At 37.8% G+C, this 20,130-nt stretch overlaps 1 long non-coding RNA gene across 1 annotated transcript in view; it reads right to left on the reverse strand.

Moving 5' to 3' along the window:
- Nucleotides 1–20,130, reverse strand: part of LOC108445912 — a 29,715-nt gene that overhangs the window by 8,012 nt on the left and 1,573 nt on the right. The window contains exon 2 of the long non-coding RNA XR_001860943.1: nt 19,708–19,851. This is a non-coding gene — a long non-coding RNA (uncharacterized LOC108445912). The remainder of the gene's footprint in view (nt 1–19,707; nt 19,852–20,130) is intronic.

Consider the following 20,130-nt stretch of genomic DNA (forward strand, 5'->3'; position numbering starts at 1 on the left):
TCCCTACAGAGTATTTTCTGCTCATAACCCCAGACAGAAAACATCAGTACAGCTGCATCAGTCAAGCCAGGGTTGTCAAAGAGGAGGAGTCCCTGGGCAGTGTAGGTGTCCCAGCTAATTCATCACCACGGCGTGAGACGGAGCCTCACCAGCACTCTGGGGCCACTGACTGCTGCAGCCCACAGCTTGCAAGGGAAGCTGTTCCTCCACTCACAGCCAGACTCTCAGCAGAAACAGCCAAACAGCCCCATGTTGCACTGGGAAGAGCCATCTCCAACCTTTTGAGCACGGTGGTGACTGGGGGCTAGTGTGAGAGGAGCCTCGAAGGTGGGAGGGAGAGCCTCTGTGGTATGTTCTTGGTGACTGCTTATTTTCAGAGACTTGTTCTTCCAGAAAGCACTGAGAATTTATCTCACGTTATATTTTGTATTAAACATACACCATTAGCTTTACAACTGGCTTTCCACAATATATGTCTCTACTGGAAAAGAATGAAACAATTCTGGTACATCCAGATGGAAAGTATAAAAACACTGTAGGAAGTTTTGTCGTGAAAGAAGACATAATTTTAAAACAAAATATTTCTGCTCAATATTTTGAAATCAGACTATGAAGTACAGGTCACAAGAGCCTTTATTCTTAAATTAGTATTCTCTAAAAGCACACTATGCCATTATTGAAACCACAGGCTTTTCCATGTTTTTTGTGATTTTGTAGGATGAAAAAAAAGGAAAGGCATTTTTTTGAAACATATTGTTCTCGCTGCAAATAAGACAGTTGCACAGTATGAATTGCTTTGGATGTGTCTGGCTTCTAGTGAGAAGTTGAAAGAGAAACAACTTCAAGTTCAGGAAGCACTGGAGATCAAGAACTGCTGCAACTCCCCATGCTACTTTTTTTACTATTATTATTTTATTTTCCGACGGAGAAGTGCTATCTTTCACAAAACTCATGGTCTGCCTGAATGTCACCCCTCCTTTCCACTCTTTTTAACCAATGAACCCTCAGAAGAGGTTCTGCCCCAACTGGATGTTCCTAGGATACTTCTCTCAGATGGGACACAGTGAGATCATTTTCACTGCCCTTTGCCAAATAATTACAAGCTGTTTTCTCTGGTGCTCCACTAAGGAATATGATATGTGGAAGTTCTCCTGCAAAGCACTGTCATCTCCAAACCCTGAAGAATTACAAGTGCTCATAGCACCACTTCAGTACATCTTCCAAGGTTTAATACTAAATAATATTGCTGATATTAATCGCTGTAATATTCATGTTACAAGCATCACAAAGGCCAATTACCCATCTGTACTATGTACTTGAAACTCTAGAGATTTCCCTCTTGTGGAGCACTTGGTCAGGTAGGGAGAGAATATATACCTGGAGCTTCAGGGAACAAGGATTAGAGGAAAATATTTGGTTGAAAGAGAAGGTATCATAAGAGAGATTTATGGGAAACCAGGGAGAAGTGGATTATAAATCATTACCCAAGTGGAGGAGGCACAGTTGTCTGGTTATTTAGACACAGACTGGATTCCCTACAGTGAACAGGACATTGTAGGCTGTTCACCTAGACAGTATGGACACTATTTCAGCATTGTCACCAAGAAAGACCATTGGTAGCAGAAGTGAAAAAGGTCAATGAAGATGAGGTTAACAAATGTTAGCAATGCTCATACACACTGATCATCATGTTGGGCTCCTACCTAAACAAAAATATTTAGGGAAAAGGTTAAATGCAACACCAGTAGCAAATCCTCCCCCACATAGTGATTCATAAGTGTTGTTTTAACTACAGTGCAATCAACATTCTTGACACATGGTGATGCAGACTGTACAAAAGCTAATCTTGACATCACTTATCCTCATTTTTTGATGTTAGGATCTGCTTTTTTAAAAAGCAAGGGTGTATTTTTAAGGGTTTCTATGTATTAATAATATATTTTATCAGACCAACTGCTATGAGTAGAAAAACAGGTCAGACTGTTGGACATGCACAATGTTGAAATAGCGTAGCCCTTATACATCCTTCCCACTTGCAATTTCATGTGCTGGAACACGCATTGAAAGATTTATTAGAAAAACAATCCTGTTTTGAAACAGGGCTCTCCAGATCCTCTCTTCTAATTACACAGGCCCCAGCCTCACTAAACCCACTAGGAGAGGCAAGTTGCCTGTGGCCAAAACAAACTAAATGTATTTAGGCCCTTCACAAGTACAAAACTCAACCAACATCTCTCCACTACCAGCACAATAAATATGCCTTAACACAGAACAATCTACTCCTACGCCTGTAATTCTGGGGACCTTTTGTCAGGTGCATTGAGTGCTCTCAGGGTAACCCTGCAGGTGAAACTAAGAAACTACTGGGCACCAGAGAGAATGAACACACACAAGTAAAGGACAGAAGTTCCCCAGTTATCAGGGAGAGAGTATTTCTCAGAAAATAATCACTGCATTTCGAAAATCTTAGGCCAGACCCTCAAGGATTCCTACAACATTTTCCAAAGAAAAACGTGGCTGCTTTCACAAATCTGCTGGCTAGAAAAACCCTTGAATTCAGAGACAGTGCTTTTGTGACAGAAAAACCTCCCACCTTCCCCTTGATGTATCTTTTCTTCAAACTCCTCTTTCTCTCACTGTTTCTTCCACTAACTTTCCCTTTGAGATGGTCTGAGCACAACTAATGAGATAAGACAATGCACTCAGCTTGTACTTAGCTTTGAAGTCTTCTGCTTCTATTTCACACCTGAAAAAGGACTCACATGCCCAAAAACTTGTCTAATTTTGCCAGTGATACAAGCTGGTCTAATAAAAGATACTGCTTTCACCAAGAAAATCTGTCTTGATTACGTCTTTAGGCTGTCATAACAACAGCACCACCACCATTATTCCTCATGTGACACAGTCAATCAGTAGATATTTTTTGTCTTTCCATAAGTGATCCATAAAGCTAAAATAAACCAGGCAGTGCATTTTTTTTAGACTGATGGCTCAGAGAGACAACTACAAATAGTACTCCAACCAGCAGAGCCATAATTCAGACAGAAAGTGTGTGTGGGAAAGGAGGGGGCGGGGTGGGGGAATTTGTGACTTCAGAAGACATATATAACCACCTGAATTAAAAAATTAAATTCAGAACCAGAGTAAGGTGATAACAGACAGATATGTTCAACTGATGACATCTAAAGGTCAAATAAACTCATTAACTAAATCACTGTTATTTGTGGGAAACTTCTAGTGTTGAATTAAACTGGTCATTATTCTTAATCAAACATTGAGGTTGAATACTTTTGCTTCCAGGTTTCTTTTTATTCCTTTTAAAGATTCACATCTATCGGGAGTGTCATTTTGAGAAGAAACAGAAGAGAAAAACAGATGTAACAAGAGAAGGAGATCATTTGCCAAACAAATACAGGGCTGAATACAAGCATAGAGTGAAAAAGGGCATAAGCAAAATAAGGCTGACAAGAGAGGCAGCCTGTCAGGAGTGTTTGAATAAGTACACTGGGGGAAAAGAAAATGGAGGAAATAAAAAACATGCAAATATTTTTAATAGATGTCCAAAAAGGCAAAAATTGGTGACTCTTAGAAACATGATGTAGATCAAAAGTGCCTGTGAAGAGACAGAGGGGAATGACGCACAGCTTGATCAACAAGAGATGAAGATGATTTCTGTGGCAGCATTGTAATCTCCATAAAAGTCCATACAGCAAAAAGAAACAGAACCAATAACTTTACTAATTTTGCATCAGAAACAGAAAATCAAGAAAGCTGATTTTGGCCCACTGTTTTCACATAATTTCTGTTATAAAACGTTAAAATTTAATCTCAAACTACAGCACATTATAAACCTCCATTTCTTCTAAAACTGATAACTGTTTCATATATTCAGATTAGTTTATTAAATTCCTGATCTGCTAAAGGTAAAGCAAACACTGCCACATCAAACTTCTTTCATTGACTTTTTCAGGGAGTAACAGCAACCTGTTTCCCAAGTATCTATTTCCTTGAAAAAGATGCCTATTTAAAGAAATGCGTGGGGTGATCTTCACATGTATTTTCAGACTTCCAGCTTGGATCCCTCAGAGTTTTAGTCATACAATCATTCTTCAGCCTTCTCTAAGGACAGTCATAACAACCAAACATCTGAATTCCAGCATAAGAATGTATCTCTACTGAGCATCATCTCCTACCCAGGTGCAATTGTACTCAATTGTCAGTGTTATAAAACTTGGATAAGTCAAGAATGCCTGTTACAGTGCTCCACTCCAGGAAGACATGGAACTCACAACAAAATCTTTGAGATGTGCATTACCTATTGTATCTAATCTGTGCTCTTGCTCAGGGTATTTGAGACATGAGTCCTGAGCTCCCCAACACCATCTGAGCAGCAGAGAGGGTGTTTTGAAATAGACACTGAACTGAGCAGTGAGAACATAGTGTGGTGACAAAATTTTCTGCATTGGTTTTCCTCTGCAAGACAATGCTCCTCAGCTTCCCTGTTGGGGTTTCCTCTCACTGTTTCAGGTACAGTGACCTTTGTCTTTGATCTTGCTCCTTCTCACATATTACAAACTATGAGGAGCTTTTTCTTTTCTCATTTATATTTCTAAATTATTATTATTTTCTCATTTATATTTCCAAATACAAATCAGGCTTACTAACTCTCTTGCATCTCATTTACTTTTTAAAAGTTTACATTTTTCCTGTTAAAAAAACCCCACACATAAAAAGCATACAAAATACCACAATCTTAATGTCACCAGACCAATTCCCCTGGGGACTGGATAATCATCAGGAAAGGTCCTGCTGAAATGTACAGAACTGAGCTAACCACACCAGGGGGTTAGTACAAACCACTCAGTTTTTCTCTCAAGAGGCTCAGCAATTGCTAAAGATACTGGCATGTTGCAGAGAAACATCTAATTTCCTAAAATAATGCTGTTATTTCTTGCATTCTGGTCTTTCTCTACTAATACTCTGCTTATGTGAGTATTTTCCATTAGAATTCCTGTTGGATTTTCTGGTCATGCTTTTAATTTTCTGTTCATGTAATCATATTAATGAACTACTTGGGCAGAAGCTTTCCTTCTCAAGAATGAGGTGTCAACTGAGTTCATTTGTAATCTGAAGTATGTCCACCTAGCAACCAAGCTTAAAATATGCTGCATTCAAATTCCAAACCTTGTATTCAAAATTCTGGAATTCGGCAATCACATCAGCTTATTACAGAAATGGTAAGTCTGATTGCATGATGTCAATCTAAAACTAAACTATTTTGGTAGATTTTGTATTCAAATTCAGACAATTTTTTACAAATATTTCATTTAAGTACTTTCAAAAAAAAAAAGAAAAAAGAAAAGAAAATACCAGTTTTTTGCTTTTTAGTATCTCTGTTAATGCTGAGCATCTACATGTTGAACAGTCTTGTAATTTAATATTTATAGAAATTAAAGTAAAATTTAATAGTTCTGCCAATATAGTAAACTTTGTACTGTGCAACATTTATTTTTATGATCATTTATGTCTTTAAACTGTGACATAAGACCTAAATAATTCAGGTCAGGCAACATGATAAAATCCTTTGTTAGCTAAAATTTGTTTATGTGTGAGCTCTTTCTTGATTGACACACATTAAAACAACTAATGTATATACTTGCTCACTGAAATGCTCGTTTGTAGTGAGACTACTATGCTTAGGTCAGCATAAACAAGCACAAGCATAAACTAGCATAACAAAACCACAATAATGAATTCCCCATTTTTACCAAAAAAAAAGGTGAAGGTTTTGGGGTTCTTTTGCAAGTAGTGTCTGTTCAAACAGTCATAATGTGGCCTCTGATGAAAAGACCATTACACTAAGTCTGTGATTTGCAGTGGACACCTACTGCAAATACAAGAAAAAGGTAGCATGCAGTGGAATATGCCCTCGACCTCAAAATTCATCACTTTCTGTTCTAGGCTGAATTATTAGTAATACTTGCAGAAGAGACTTCTAAGTTACAGCTTTTCTACCTTCATTTTGATGAATTTATTGGCATGAACAGGAGTCTTAAATAAGATTTGTGGGCTAGAATCTGAAAACATTTGCACCACCAGCATATTTAGGTATTAACATTTGCACAGTTGCCATCTCATTCCTGTTTCTAAGCATGAGCAAACCTTGCAAGAATGCATTCACCAATTAGATTATATTTCTTATTTGAAATATAACTTATGATTGGGCTCTGTTGATGGGTGCAGACAGTTCACCGTTATCGGGTTCCTACCTAGCTGTGTCTGACTTTTCCACTAAAAGAGTGCTGTGCTTCTGCTAATAAAGTCTTCTGGAGAGCAGTGCTTAGACACAGTCATTATCCAACTGTTCTGCTTTCAGACCAGAGCAGAATTAAAATCTGGCCACAGAGACTATGAGCACAGTAAACACACACTGGTTACCACCTGCCTATCTGGAGATACCATTTTATTTTTCTACAGTGACAGGAGATGCCTTACGCAATATTCATGTTTGGGCTTTTTTTTCCCCCACATATTTGGCAAAACATTAAAACTGAGAATCAGCAAAATAATATTTTAAGTATAAAAGTAAAATAATAGGAAAATAGGAAAATAATACTGTAACTTCAATAAGGGCATCTTGTGCAAGCATAATAAAAAGGAAGGCTCATGAGGCCAATGAGGCTGATAAGAGGGAGAATCCTGGCAAAAAATGTAGTTGCTTAGACTAGCAAATCTGATATGGACATAGTTTTTATAACACTGCTCAAGTTTACACAAATAAATGAAGTTCTGGCAATATTTTTCACCTAGCCAAGGGTGACTTTCCACCTTCAGCCCACACCTTGTATTATGTATACTTATCATTTGATTGACTAAACAGTTTAAGTTATATATTAGTGGTAGTAAGTTTTGGTATGAAGCTATAATTTACCACTAAACTAAGCCTGAATGTAATTTTTTTGCCATTGATCTCTGCTCCAATTTGATAGCTCTTTTCAGCAGATGGCGTTTTTAGAAAACAACCAGATTCCAACTGTTTCTACCAAAAGAAGGTCTGGATTCAAGGGGGGAAAAAAAAGGGTTGGCTAAATGCCAGTTACTACCAGCTCCATATCTGGTAATTTAAGCTGAACTCCATTGACTTGGATGAAGCAACAAATTGATTTACAGGGAAGAAAGAATTCTCACAACCCCCTGCTCCTCAGCTGGCCATTAGCTGCTAAAGTAGGGTCAAGGGTTTGGTGAATGGTTCTCCACAGGAGGGAGAGGGAAGTAAAATGAGAAAGAATTATATAAATTTTTTAGCAAAAAACAACAAAAAAAAAAAACAAAAAAAACCAAAAAACAAACAAACAAAAAAAACCCTGAAATTTAACATACAGAGGAATAATGGTTGGAGCAAAGTATGCTAAAATTTATTTGTAAAGTACTTCAGACAATAGCAGTGTGAACCTAGACTTAATAACAATGCCAACACACTGAAAACACAGGTGTGCTGACTGACATGAGGAAATGGAAGGACTTAACATTGTAATAAAAAGTACACAAAATACAAATGAGGATGTATGTTCTGCAGTAGCAACTCCATTGCAAGTAAGATGCTTCAATATGTCCCAAAACCCCTGTAAATTAACAAAGTTTCCTCTGCATAAAAATTATCTATTCGTTTTGCAGTAAGTGTTTTGTGCTTATTTTGCTAAAGAAATTAATTGAGCGTTTAATCAAGTATGTGAAGTGTTAAAATGCTATATTAAGAACACTTTTTATTGGCAATTTGAGCAGCATGTATTACTTTGGTTTTCTGTTTCTGGGCTAAACACTATTTTACTTACAAGGTGAATGAGTGGTATTTGTGAACCCGTCAGTTGAATAGCCCTGTGATCATAAGATCAGAGATTTTCCAGTTATTTGAGTCACATTAGTAACAGCTCAGCTAATTAGCAATTTTAAAAGGATCAACTCACTAACAAATTAAAAGAAGTATCTGTATACAAAGAGAGATTGTTCGATTTGGCTCCAGTCTTGATAGTAATAAATAAAAGCATCTATTGTGTGAAAGCGGGGAAACGTCTCATCTGTAGTGATAGGGATTCATTTTGGAATGACACAGTCACAGTTTCTATTTTCTCAGTGTTTTGTGGGGTATGTTTTGGTTTCTGCTTATTGAGAGCGAAATTTAAGGTCAGAGGCTAAATGATGTCAAAATGCCTTCCAGTCATTTGATGTGACAAGGCAGCTGAGATGTTCAGGATGTGTCCCAAACGCCACAAATATGTGGCAATGTTTAATGGAACAGTGTTGGTGGACTTACTGTTTCTGCTTGCAGATAATTTTTCAAAAGTAAAGTTAACAAGGACATCTTTGAAAATATTGTCATGCCCCTCTAAAAGTGGAAATGCTTTTATTCTAAAACAAAGAGACTGCCAGAGAAAAAGTGATTCTAGAGGCATTGGCTGAATGCCCTGTTGCCCCAAGCACTGTGATGTCTTTTATGGATGCTATGAAACATCTCAGTTTGCCTTGGATTAGGACACTGGCAGTACAGAGCATGTGATCCCATCCTCAGCAAAGCATTCTTTCTCTTTGGGATACAGCTATGGAGTGATTTTTCCTAGGAGATTAGATGAATCTAGCCTGGGCATCTGCAATACTTTTTTCTCTTACATAATGGAAAGCTTTTAATCAGAAACGCGACACAAGCCAATAACAGAAGCCCTCTTGGTTTTCTCAAAGCAAAAGCAAAGACATCAAACAAAATAAAAAAAATCCAATGACCTTAAACTAGTAGCCTAAATATGCAGCAGAGAACTCTTATTACTCGGAGAAAACAAGGAACCATGTGTTCCAAAGTGTTCTAAAGCAAGTTCCTTGCTGGCATAACATTATCCTTGTATCGCAAATGAAAAAAATTGTTAAAATTACTTCAGAATTGCTAGTTTGAACATATCAGGAGTACTATGAACACAGTGCTCTGACTTCCAGGGCACTAGTATCAGGCACTGTGGAAAGAATAGATGGTCAAAGCCACAGGGCTTTAGTCTGTGACTATGAAGTCAATAGATTTTCTAAGTGAATGCCAGGACAAGTTGCATAGACTATAGCTCAGCAATTTCTGAGAGAAAGATCATGAAAATACATTGATTTTAATGTATTAAAAGCTCTAGTGATCTTTCATTCAAAAATCTCTGTCATGATCTGCCATCTCCTGAGATGAGATTTTCTGTCGTTGTTTCATACTGAGCACAGTAATCCACTGCTGCCATAAGAAACATCACACTAGAAAAGGTAAAATTTTGGCTGGTGGACTGTGGATGCTAAAAGGCAGGAGCAGAGAAATTTTCCAGCTCTGTAGCATTTGTGAAGTTTTTCCTTTCTCATGCTTTAGCTGAGAAACAGAGAAATCCAGCTTCTCACAGCTTCTCTGTGAAAGCTTTCGTTCTCATGAGAACTGGATGGATAACAGTTTGTAAGAATGTAAACCATTTCCACACCTGCAAGTTGTTGTGGGAACTGCAGAATTGTTTTCAGTCTTGTGAGAATAATATTTGGAAATGGGTGTCTTACTGCTCAGCCTATCAGCTTGAGAGGTGGTGAGTGAATAAGCCAATCATGTAATTTCTTTATTGTGAACTACACTATAAAAGCTGAGCTATTCATTAAATGAGGTCTTAGCTCTGCTTTGGCCATATCATTTGACCTGGACCTATGTCGGGATTTCACCATTCTCTGGGAATAACAGCGACAGTGGATCTCCAAGGATTGATTTTAAACTTCCCAGGAAGAGTCCTAAGGAGAAATTAAAAAGAGTCCTGTAGGTCTGGATTGCAGTTGAAATGATATATAGTTATATATATATTCTGCTAAGATAGTCCCTTAAAGTGATGGAGTTTTGCTGTTCTCAGTTGAAGCATTGCTAAACAATATGTTAAATAAATCACAACAAATAAAAGCAAATAAAGGAACGGTATTAGCACAAAGAAAAGTCCTGTAAGAAAAGTAAGAGTTTAATAGAAGCAACCTGAATACTGATGTTCATATGGTGGTGGTCTGAGAGATGAAGGGTCAGAGAAAGGGTTTGGAGAAATTAAAATAGTTTTAAAGGAAGAGAAGAAGGAAAGTATATCTGACATTTAAAATAAAAACAGTGTCATAAGTATCTTCAAGTATTTAAACCAAAGTCATGAACAACTGAAGCTAAGTGGAACTTTTTTTTTTTTTGATAAATAACATAAGAGTGAAAATAAATTAGTGCATACCAGAAAAAGCAAAATCATATAATAATCATATAATAACCATGCAATCAAGAAACTAAAGGCAACCAAAACCATCTGGTTTTCATACCAAAAATTATCAAGAGGAATAATTTTAATTGTAACTAGTGACTCATACTCAGGAAAAAAAATCACAAAAATTAAATTCAAAACATAAGAAGCATTGCTTTTCTCCTTCCCCTGTCTCGAATTTATTTTACACCAACTTTTAAATGTAGAATTTACAAGCATGGGTACGTCAAGGACCCAAAAGGACAAGTGCAAATAAACAGACTACACTATTTACATCACAATTTGCTAGAAATCCTTTGCTCATTTATCAATGCCTTTGCACACCAGAAGAGCTGCATAAGTCTACACTAAATAGGAAAGATGATGCTTTTCCCTAAACCATCTGATACAGCTGTGGCAAGCACAACTGACTGGCTCCAGCTGATGCAGGCTGCACCTGACTGGGCTCTGCCGGCAGCAGCTAGAAGTCATTCCTGATTCCAGTGGGTGGAACCAGGTGGGTTACTGGAGTCTCATACCTTCCTTACCCTGCCATATCAGTGTAAAGTGAGCAAGCCTAAATTCTGTCCTACAGTCCCTGGAGTTTCAGAAAATTTAAAACAACGTCTTCACTTTCATCTGAATATGTGACAGCAAAATTGAAATGTATATAACACATAGTTTTCCAAAGATGAGGTCCCCAGTACCGATTGCTTGGCAGCACGATTGCTTCAGGGCTAAGTATTCAGAGCCCACATTCCCAAGTAGTTCGGCTGTATGTGTACTGAAATGCTAAATGCTTGCAATTGTTTTCTGTAATATGCAAGGGCCAGTTGGCTGGCATGTAGAACAGTTAAGCCTTTATTGTTGCTAGGCTTAACATTTTCAGCAAGGTTGAATAAAGCTATTATCAGTGAGACTTCCATCTGTTGTTTCAGGAATATAGCATGGGGCTTTTCAAGCAAGTGCAGAGACCTATGCACATTACTGAGGCTGAGCCCAAAACAAAGGTACCAGAAACACTAAGCCACTTAAGAACATGCAAAATTAAGGGTCTTGTCTGCTGCTGTGCCAATTGCAACTTGACCCCATGGATTTTCATGCAATCCCAGCAAGGAGCTAGATGACTTTATTTCCATCAGACATTCATCAAAAAATACTCCTTGAAGATGCAAATCAGTAACATCTGGTCACCAGAAAAGTATATTTGACTACTGAGATAAATACTTCAGTGAGGTATAATAGCATCTGCTTTTACCTGGTACTGAACACTGCCTATTTATTTAAAATAGAATTATAAATATGCCTTTATATTGTAGTATTCCCAATGATTCCAATCCAGACTAAGTTATAACAGCACTGCATGATGTAGAAATGAAAAAAAAACATTACTTTTCCCTCAGATTCTGTAGAATTCAGTACTGGAGTGACAAAACAAAGGACAGAGTGATGAAGATCATCCTATAAACACTAAAGAAATAGAAACATTTGTCATAAGCATTTCAAAGCATTATTATTGTTATTAAATAGCCCTTAGATTTTGTTTCCCTACTTTTCTCCTCAAAGTAATTGCTGTTGTTTTCCTTCAGACATAGCTAAAGTGTTACTGTTGAGTGCAGGTAATGTGTCATGGTTCACTTTGATGGTTTGGATTTTCTTATCTAATTTCACCATCACTGTGTTACTCATGCAGATTTAATGAAAAAATCAGATAACCCCTTTAGGGTGGGGTTGCTTTTACCTCTTTCACTTTTTCCAAAGTGATTTGCTCTTCCCTAACTCCATAAAAAGTACACACGTTTCAACCGTAAAACATGTAAGAGGTGGCCAAATGGTTAACTTTGTTTTACAGCTTGCTGGAAAAAAAAAAAAGATTTGCAGTGTTGAGGCTGCTAATTTTGACAGACTGAACTGCTCTTCGAGGAATTAATGTTCTTATATAATACTGACCTTAAAGTATCTAAAGAGCAGTTTCTTTTAAGCTTTCTTTTTGGAATTCATCACAGCTATTACAGGTGGTCTGTGACATGGTCAGTCATCTGTTTCAGAAACAGGTGAGCTTAGCAAATATTTCCTACTATTCTATTGTATCAAGGAATTGGACTTGATCCTGATAGGTCCCTTCCAACTCATTATATTCCATATTTTTGTCTTTGTCATATGGATTCTCTAGTTTAAAAGCATTTGCCACTCTTTACCTTTGATTTTAAATGCCCTTTGATGTAAAAAAACGTAACAATATTGGGTCAGGTAATTTGCTTGGTTTTTAACAGCTGTTTTAAAACATGAAGATTTTGAAATACAGTTTTAAGATAAAATTTTATAAAATTAAATTAAAATATTTCAAAACCACATCTATATCACACCACATCAGATGTACACATTACTTATACACACACAGACATATATATCTATATATATGAATTCTCTTTTAGAAATTGTGATGGAAAATTTTACTATGTAAATCTAAGAGGGGAAACTGACAATATTTGGATCCAAATTTTGATATTTCCCAAGGAGCAAAACCACATGAAAAAAAATATGGCTCTTAGCATTTCACACCAAGAGGTCTGTGTCTACTCTCAAAATGTGTCCTTGAAGTTGTGATACATTCTGCATTTTCTCTAACATAAGTAAAGAGGAACAATCACATTGGAATCCATCACGTCTTATGCAAACTGCTGCTGAATTTATAGCAATGAGAGAGGCATAATCACACATTCAGGCAAATTATCCTTTAGCCCATGTGCAAAGAAATCAGAGAGAGAGAGAGACTTAAAGGAAAAGATTGTGGAATAATCCATTTACTCTCAGGAAAACATATAGTAAGTACCTATTTATTTATGTGCCTCAAATTGGTCCTTAAAAATGCACATCTAGTACAATACATACTTTCTTTAGAAAAACAAACAAGCTATGAGTACAGTTATTACTGGCAAATGCTTCCAAAACTTTCGCCAAGAAAAATGCCATTCTATCCTCAAGCAAATGTAAAACCAAATGCAAGCTGAACACCATTCCTGTGGTCTGTAAAAACAAGACAGAACGCAAAACAAAAGACTGGGTCACAAAAGAGTGAGAAAAGTTATGGTAGGCAGGTTTATAAGAGGCTTGATAATATATTTGGTACAGAGCAGAAAATCCTGTTGTTTCTAGAGCTTTCTGCAATACTTGTTAATGGGATGGTTTGCTTTTTGGACTGGATTTTGTTATTTTTCAGGACACCTATGTGTAGTTAAAGCACACACAGAGGCACATGGATGATGTGAACATGCTTTTGGTTCCCTTTCCTGTAACCTGCAGTCTCTGCTTTCCACCCACTTACCTCGTTACAGACTGGTCACACCTTATTTCATTCTTTAAATTCCAGGGTCCGTGCAGTCTTATGCCTTTTACAGACAGGAAGCAGTTAAGAGATGTGACAATTAAAATAGTGTGACTTAAAACAATGAGGCATGTTCATATGAACTGCAAAGTGCGGTGGAAGTGTTGTTGCTATGGAGGTGCAGCTATAACCAAGCTGTAAATGGTATTGGGCACCTAGAATACAGAAATCTAGAATTTAAAGAGAGAAAAATTTTGTATGGCTGTTCTTTTGTTTCCTTTTGTACCCAATGGAAGGGAAGGCAGAACATTTGAAATAAGCATGTGGTAGATGTTGGATACTGTGAGAAGTGACTTCCCTTGATTTTCAGCAACTGCAGCTCCCATTCTGTGACAAAACTTCAAGTCGCTGGCAATAGAGGAAAAAAATTCCAACACTTGTCACTTTTAATTATTATTGGTCAACTTTAGAAAATGAGAGTATTAGAATAAAAGCAGACACTAGTATTTTGATCATCTTGCAGCAGAATCAAAAAAGTACTGACAGTCTTAGCTACACTAAAAGTGAGATTGACCGCTACATAAGGCTTAGTGAAATTTCGTATCAGCAGTAACTGTAATTTTCACCAAAATATTTTCATAATCTCCTATTTTGTGGGATTTTCTTTCATTCTCACTTACTGAATTTGGTTTACTGCCCTAAGTTGAAAGCCCTAATCAGAAACAAGGCTCCAGGACAGAAGTGCCCAGCCAAGCACACACTGTTCTCTTAAGAATGCAATTAGAAATAAAACACTACAAATAGATGTGGCAGATACTAGGAAAAACAGGAAAGAAAAAACAGCTGTTATTCTAAGACCCAACAAGTAATCACATCATCCAGTTCAGTAATGAAAGCCTTTCTTTTCCTTTTTAATTAAATATCTTTAAGAGCTATTTTTTAATGCTCCATCTTTCACTACTTGATATCCTCTCTCCCATAATCTCCTTCACTCCCCCCTTGGGCAATACAACCCAAGTGTGATTTAAAGAAATGTATGAAGTAGCAAAAGCAATAGGATGTTTATGACAGCTGGATTTTGAATAGATTAAAGAAGGGAGTCATGCAGAAGTCACAACAAAAACCCCTCAGTAGGTTGGAGTGCAATGAACTTCAACCTATAGCAACTGAATAATTTCAGGTCTTTCAACCCCTGGTGTTTTGTCCTTGTTTTGAAAACTATTGTTATCATTCTTTATATTATTCTTCAAAACCCTTGGGCCTTTGTATATGCCAGCCTTGACCAGTTTGCTCGGCACACAATCTTCTCACCTTTTTCAAACACCTATGCAAGTACACGAAGCTTCCCCATGGATTTGGCACTATCCCTAAGAGATGCAACCTGACTTTCATAACAGGCAGCTTCAGCAGTGGCTGGGAACCATGTGTGTTTCAAAACAGAAGAACTGAGAAACATGAAATTAACGTGAATCCAATTGCAATTTTGACACTTCTAGAACTATGTTAGCCTTCTTCCAACATCTCCTGTGAAATCTCACTCCTCTACTCAGTGAGAAGGCAGCACGACTCATGCACTGGACACTGTCAGGAACAAGCTGTACATTCTCACATTCATATAAAAATGCTGTTACTATCACAGTGCTACATTTAAAAGAAATCAAAGCAACACAATAGAGATAGGCCCACCTATTGAAGAAATTATAAATCAGACTTACAAAAATCTGGATTTTACATTAATTTATAGTTAAGGAGTTACTTCTGATTAAGTTTTTGAATAATCAGAAATATGATTATGTTTGATTAGTGAGACATTTTGCAGATTTCTGGGGGATAGAGGGCTAGACGTAGCCTATATAATAATTTATCTCGAGGAGCTGTGCATTAGCAAAATAACAAGCACAAAGACATATCTGGCAGAAATCAGGAGGGGAAAATTCTATTCTTCTAAAAAAGTTCTTTTTATAAATATATAGAGAAAAAATCTGAGGTAATAGGAAGTCTTTCCTGATTAAAAATTGAAGAATTGCTTCCCTAGAAATTAATGTGTTCCTTGATAGTTACATGTGATATAAAGTAGAATTATTAATTGCTAGCATCAATATTGCAGTGATCTTAGATGGGATTATTTACAGAATAAGACATTAGGCCACTGCTCGGGAACTGGCTTGGCACTGGAGAGCAGATGGTGAACCGCTGCATTGTGCATCACTTTTGTATGTGTTTTTATAGTTATTATTATTTTCCTTATCTGTCCTATGAAAGCGGACTTACCTGAACCTATGAGTTCTACCTTTTTGCTGATTCTCTCCCCCATTCCACTGGGGGCAGTGAGTAAGTGGTTATGTGGTGTTTTAGCTTCCAGACCAAGTTAAACCAATGGCAGAATTCTTTGTCTCTTCTTTAATCACAGAATACTACTACTAATAGACACCTTTTGGTATGTTCAGGCAAATTGCTCCCTGGGGTGCAAAAGGCCCATAAAACCCTCCTGTCAAAACTTCTATACTGTTAAGATAATTCTTTGACACAGAAATTGTTGCATCTTTATTCTCAAGCAAGTATTATTTCATTAGCACTTTGTAACATCTGAAGAGAACCACTGAAAACAATTTTATTCACAGATGATAAAAAGATCCCAGGAACCTTACAGACCTGCTCCTTTAAGCTTGTTTTATAAGTATCTTTTCTTGGTCCCTCTTGACAAGCATCTTGACTTTCTGGCAGGATATGTTACAACTGCAACAGAACTTCTTGACTGAGGTTCCCCCACTTTTACAATTTGAAAACAATTACAATTTTGCCTTGGCCAGGCAGAAACTTGTTTTGCAGCTAGGCTTCCTAGCTGCTGTCTTGCTTAACAGTATTGAGAGCAAATAAACTCAAGCCTTCCTAATCTCTCCTGGCCTTTCTTCAGTACCTTGTGCTTTGGGCTGAGTGCCACAGGCTTGTGGCAAACTTTCTATTTGCTCATCTCAGAAAATGTTACATTACACTGTCACTTGCTGGGCCTTGCAGTTCACACATCTTTTGGAGTCATTTAATGTTACAGGGAACAAGTTCGCTCTTGATGAGACATCTGTCCTGGGTAAGCTCCAGAACTGAGATACTGCATTATTCATTCAGACAGAGTTGATCATATTCCTGTAGTGACATTTGAAGCCTTGCAGGTCTATTTTCTACTTAGTTTGCGCTTTAATCTCATATTGCAGTGGGTGGGGGCCTGGGAATCTTACCAGAATGTTGCAGTCACTTTCCTTGTTTCCCATGCTGTATTACAACGAGCAGGTTGTGCTCAGCACACAGTTGGTGTCATTCTCCAGCTACTCACTGACCATGCCACTTCTACAGAAGAGGATGAAGCCCTTTTTTTCCATGCTGTGTGTCATGGTTTGAGGCAACACTCTCCTCTTCTGATGCTCCACCTCACACAGGATTTTTGAGAATTCTGCAGCATTAAGTCAGTATTAAACATATTTAGCTACCAGTCAGTTGATTGGGAGAAGCTACAAATTTTGTTTAAAATACCCTTGTGCTTAACAAAAAGCTGTTTAATGCATTTTCCAACATCATTGGTTGAGATAATAACTTCCTGAACATGTGGGGAAGTGTGAGAGATTGGTTACGTGAAAAGGGACGTATAGATTCAGGATATACAGATTCTTTGCAGCTTACTGATCTGAGAAGCTGGCTACGTGAGAACGGGCACATAGGCCCTTGCAGCTAGCTGAGCAAGGTCTCATAAGACAATGCACCACACATCCTGTGTAACAACTGAAGTTACAGAATATTACATGTATCTTGCTCAGTAACTGAACCACCATTGAGCCTTACTGCTGAACTATGGGTTTATTTGCAGAGCCAGCAAGGTTAGGTTTTGGCAGCAAAACAATGGACATCTGTGGTTAGAAGGCCAGGGAAAAAGGCAGAACCGCTGACCACGAAAGGGGGTCTAAGGAGGGGTTTAGAATCAGCTTAGTCGACGTGAACCACTTAGAATGCGCTGTTACGAATATGCATAAAGCCTATTATTGTTAGTATATAAGGAGTTCTGGTACAATCAATAAATCGGCTTCATGCTGATCACGATCAATAAATCGGACTCCTGCTGATCACTCATATTGAGCGTCTGGGTTTCCCCTCTATCGCGACAGGGAAGAAATATTTTCAAATTAAATTGATTTTGAAAAAAGATAATTCTTGAACAAATGCACCATTTTATTACCTAAATTAGTATAGTGAGTGTTAGCAAAAGACAGGAGATTTAAATCAGCTAATTGGCTAGCATGATTTAAAATGTAAAGATTTGGAATAAAGCTAACAGCCAATAACTGCCTGAATCTCTTTACAAAAATGAACTCAACAGGAAAAATACATCCCTTTAAAATGTGAGGAAATGTTTGCTGTGGCTTGGTGTGTTTTAGTCTCTTCCCATGTGTTCCAACTTTAGTGACAAGCAACTAATACAAAGGTACATCTAAAGAAAATACATTTTATTCTGAGACACGGATTTGAAATAAATCCCAACCAAAAAACGAAGACATTTGAAAAATCCAGGTTAACATGTAGAATTTAAAGGGAACAGAAAATTGTACTTCTGGAAGAAACATATAACTAATTGTAAATCAGGACATCTATGCACAACATCATTTCCAGAGAACTACTTAAGTACTTCTAAAGTACTTTTTCCAAACTACCTTTTTATATCACAAACATAAGGTCCAATATAATCTTTTAATTTTAAATGTGAAAGCATGCTGGGGAAAGACATGTCCCGATCTTAGAAGTGGACACAGGTGTGTTTGCTTTTCTCCTCAATTGTATGTACATGAAGATAAGAACACAAACTAGTAATAGTACCAGTATAGCTGAGGTTCTGTGTCATATTCTAGATAGCCAGGTTTATTTATGGAAGGAAATAAGGGCGGTACTTAAAGCCAAATATGTCCTTAATACGTTGATTTTTAAGTCAATGTCATCTGATGATGCCACCAAGTAGCTGGTGAAACCCCAAAAACTTTCGCTTGGTTATAGCTAGTTTCCTTGAAATGTGAGGTCCTGCAGACTTGGGAGTTTTGTATATGGGAGGAGGTTGTCCTATGAGCAAACTATTATGTGAAAAAAAATTAATATTTTCTGTTGTAGCTTTCTGCAACTCATTGAAAAGCAGAACATAACTTTAATAAAACAGTATGAATATTCAAATAGTATGAGTTATCTGATCAACATAAAAATCATTCACATAGTTTCCTGGACTAAAGGCAGTATTTTTGAGGACAGGGCAAGCTAAATGCAGCTTCATGTGGTTAATTCTGGTCTAAAGACATATTAGACCTGGTGCTTCACTTGAAGAACAATGTGTTTAACTGAACATGTTTCATCCTTTCAAAATACAGATTTTATATCAATATTCTGTATTTCCTCAGTGGTACAGCTCAGCTCCTGTGTTCTTTTGCCTTAAGCTTTTACAGAGCACATGTCTAACAAAGTCATCCTTTGTACTGGAACCAGACCAGATCTATTAAATAGTAATTATTCTCTGACTACAGACATGACAGTCTGTTGAATGAACAACCTTGAGGTGAACTGGACTGTCAGCTACCAACAGCCACCTCAGACCGTAACTCCTCAGCTTTGTGAGCTCTTGGTATTGTGGATTTATAGAACAGATTCACAGAAAAGACATTTCTAATTGTCAAGCTTAACTCTGTGGGAAAGGCTATAACTGTTTAATAAACAGTCATAAATTTATTGGCATTCACTCATTGTTTGGTAGGCTTTGAGGGAGAAAAGCACTGTAAGACATGGGTGTCTCAGATAGCACACTGTCTATGAGCAGATGCTGAGAAAGCTGGGACTGTTCAGCCTGTGGAACAGAAGGGCTGGAGGGATCCTTAATCCATAAATACCTGACAGGAGGGGATGAAGAAGACTTCGTCAGAAGATGGGAGGGAACTCAGTGGTTCCCTGGGAAAGGCTGAGTCCATGTACACAAACAGAAAAGACAAGAAAATCCACCAAACATAAGGAAACATGTTTTCATTGTGAGAATTTTAAAAATACCTGAGCAGGTTGCTCAGGGAGGTCACGAATTCTCCATCCTTGAAGATACTCAAAACTCACCTGGCCATGCTTTTGGGCAGCTGGCTCAGGGTGGCCCTGCCCGGGCACGGGGTTGGACTGGGTGACCTCCTGAGGTTCTGCCACCCACAGTCACTGACCCGGGTGTGACTAGGGAAGGAATGCCTTCTCTCCAAATAAGCAGCCCTGCAAAATATTTATGATAAGACACAACTCAAAGCAACTAACTAATCATATATGAAGCGTTGTTCCGGAATAGGTGGCTGTTAGTCAAAAGGTGCGTCAAAAATTTTTTTAATTGTTTGATTTCTGTTAATTTCTTCATGTGCATCTCACGAGAAACCCGATGGGGCAGAGCAGGACGCTGCAGGCCGGGAGCCTCCCGCGACAGCTCCGCAGCCTGGTGTGAGTCTCCTCGGGGGCGGCAGCCCCCCCCCGGGCCGCCGGGGTGCCTCCTGGCGCCGC

This window comes from Corvus brachyrhynchos, unplaced genomic scaffold, assembly GCF_000691975.1.
Source record: "Corvus brachyrhynchos isolate BGI_N302 unplaced genomic scaffold, ASM69197v1 scaffold293, whole genome shotgun sequence".
Classification (NCBI taxonomy): domain Eukaryota; kingdom Metazoa; phylum Chordata; class Aves; order Passeriformes; family Corvidae; genus Corvus; species Corvus brachyrhynchos.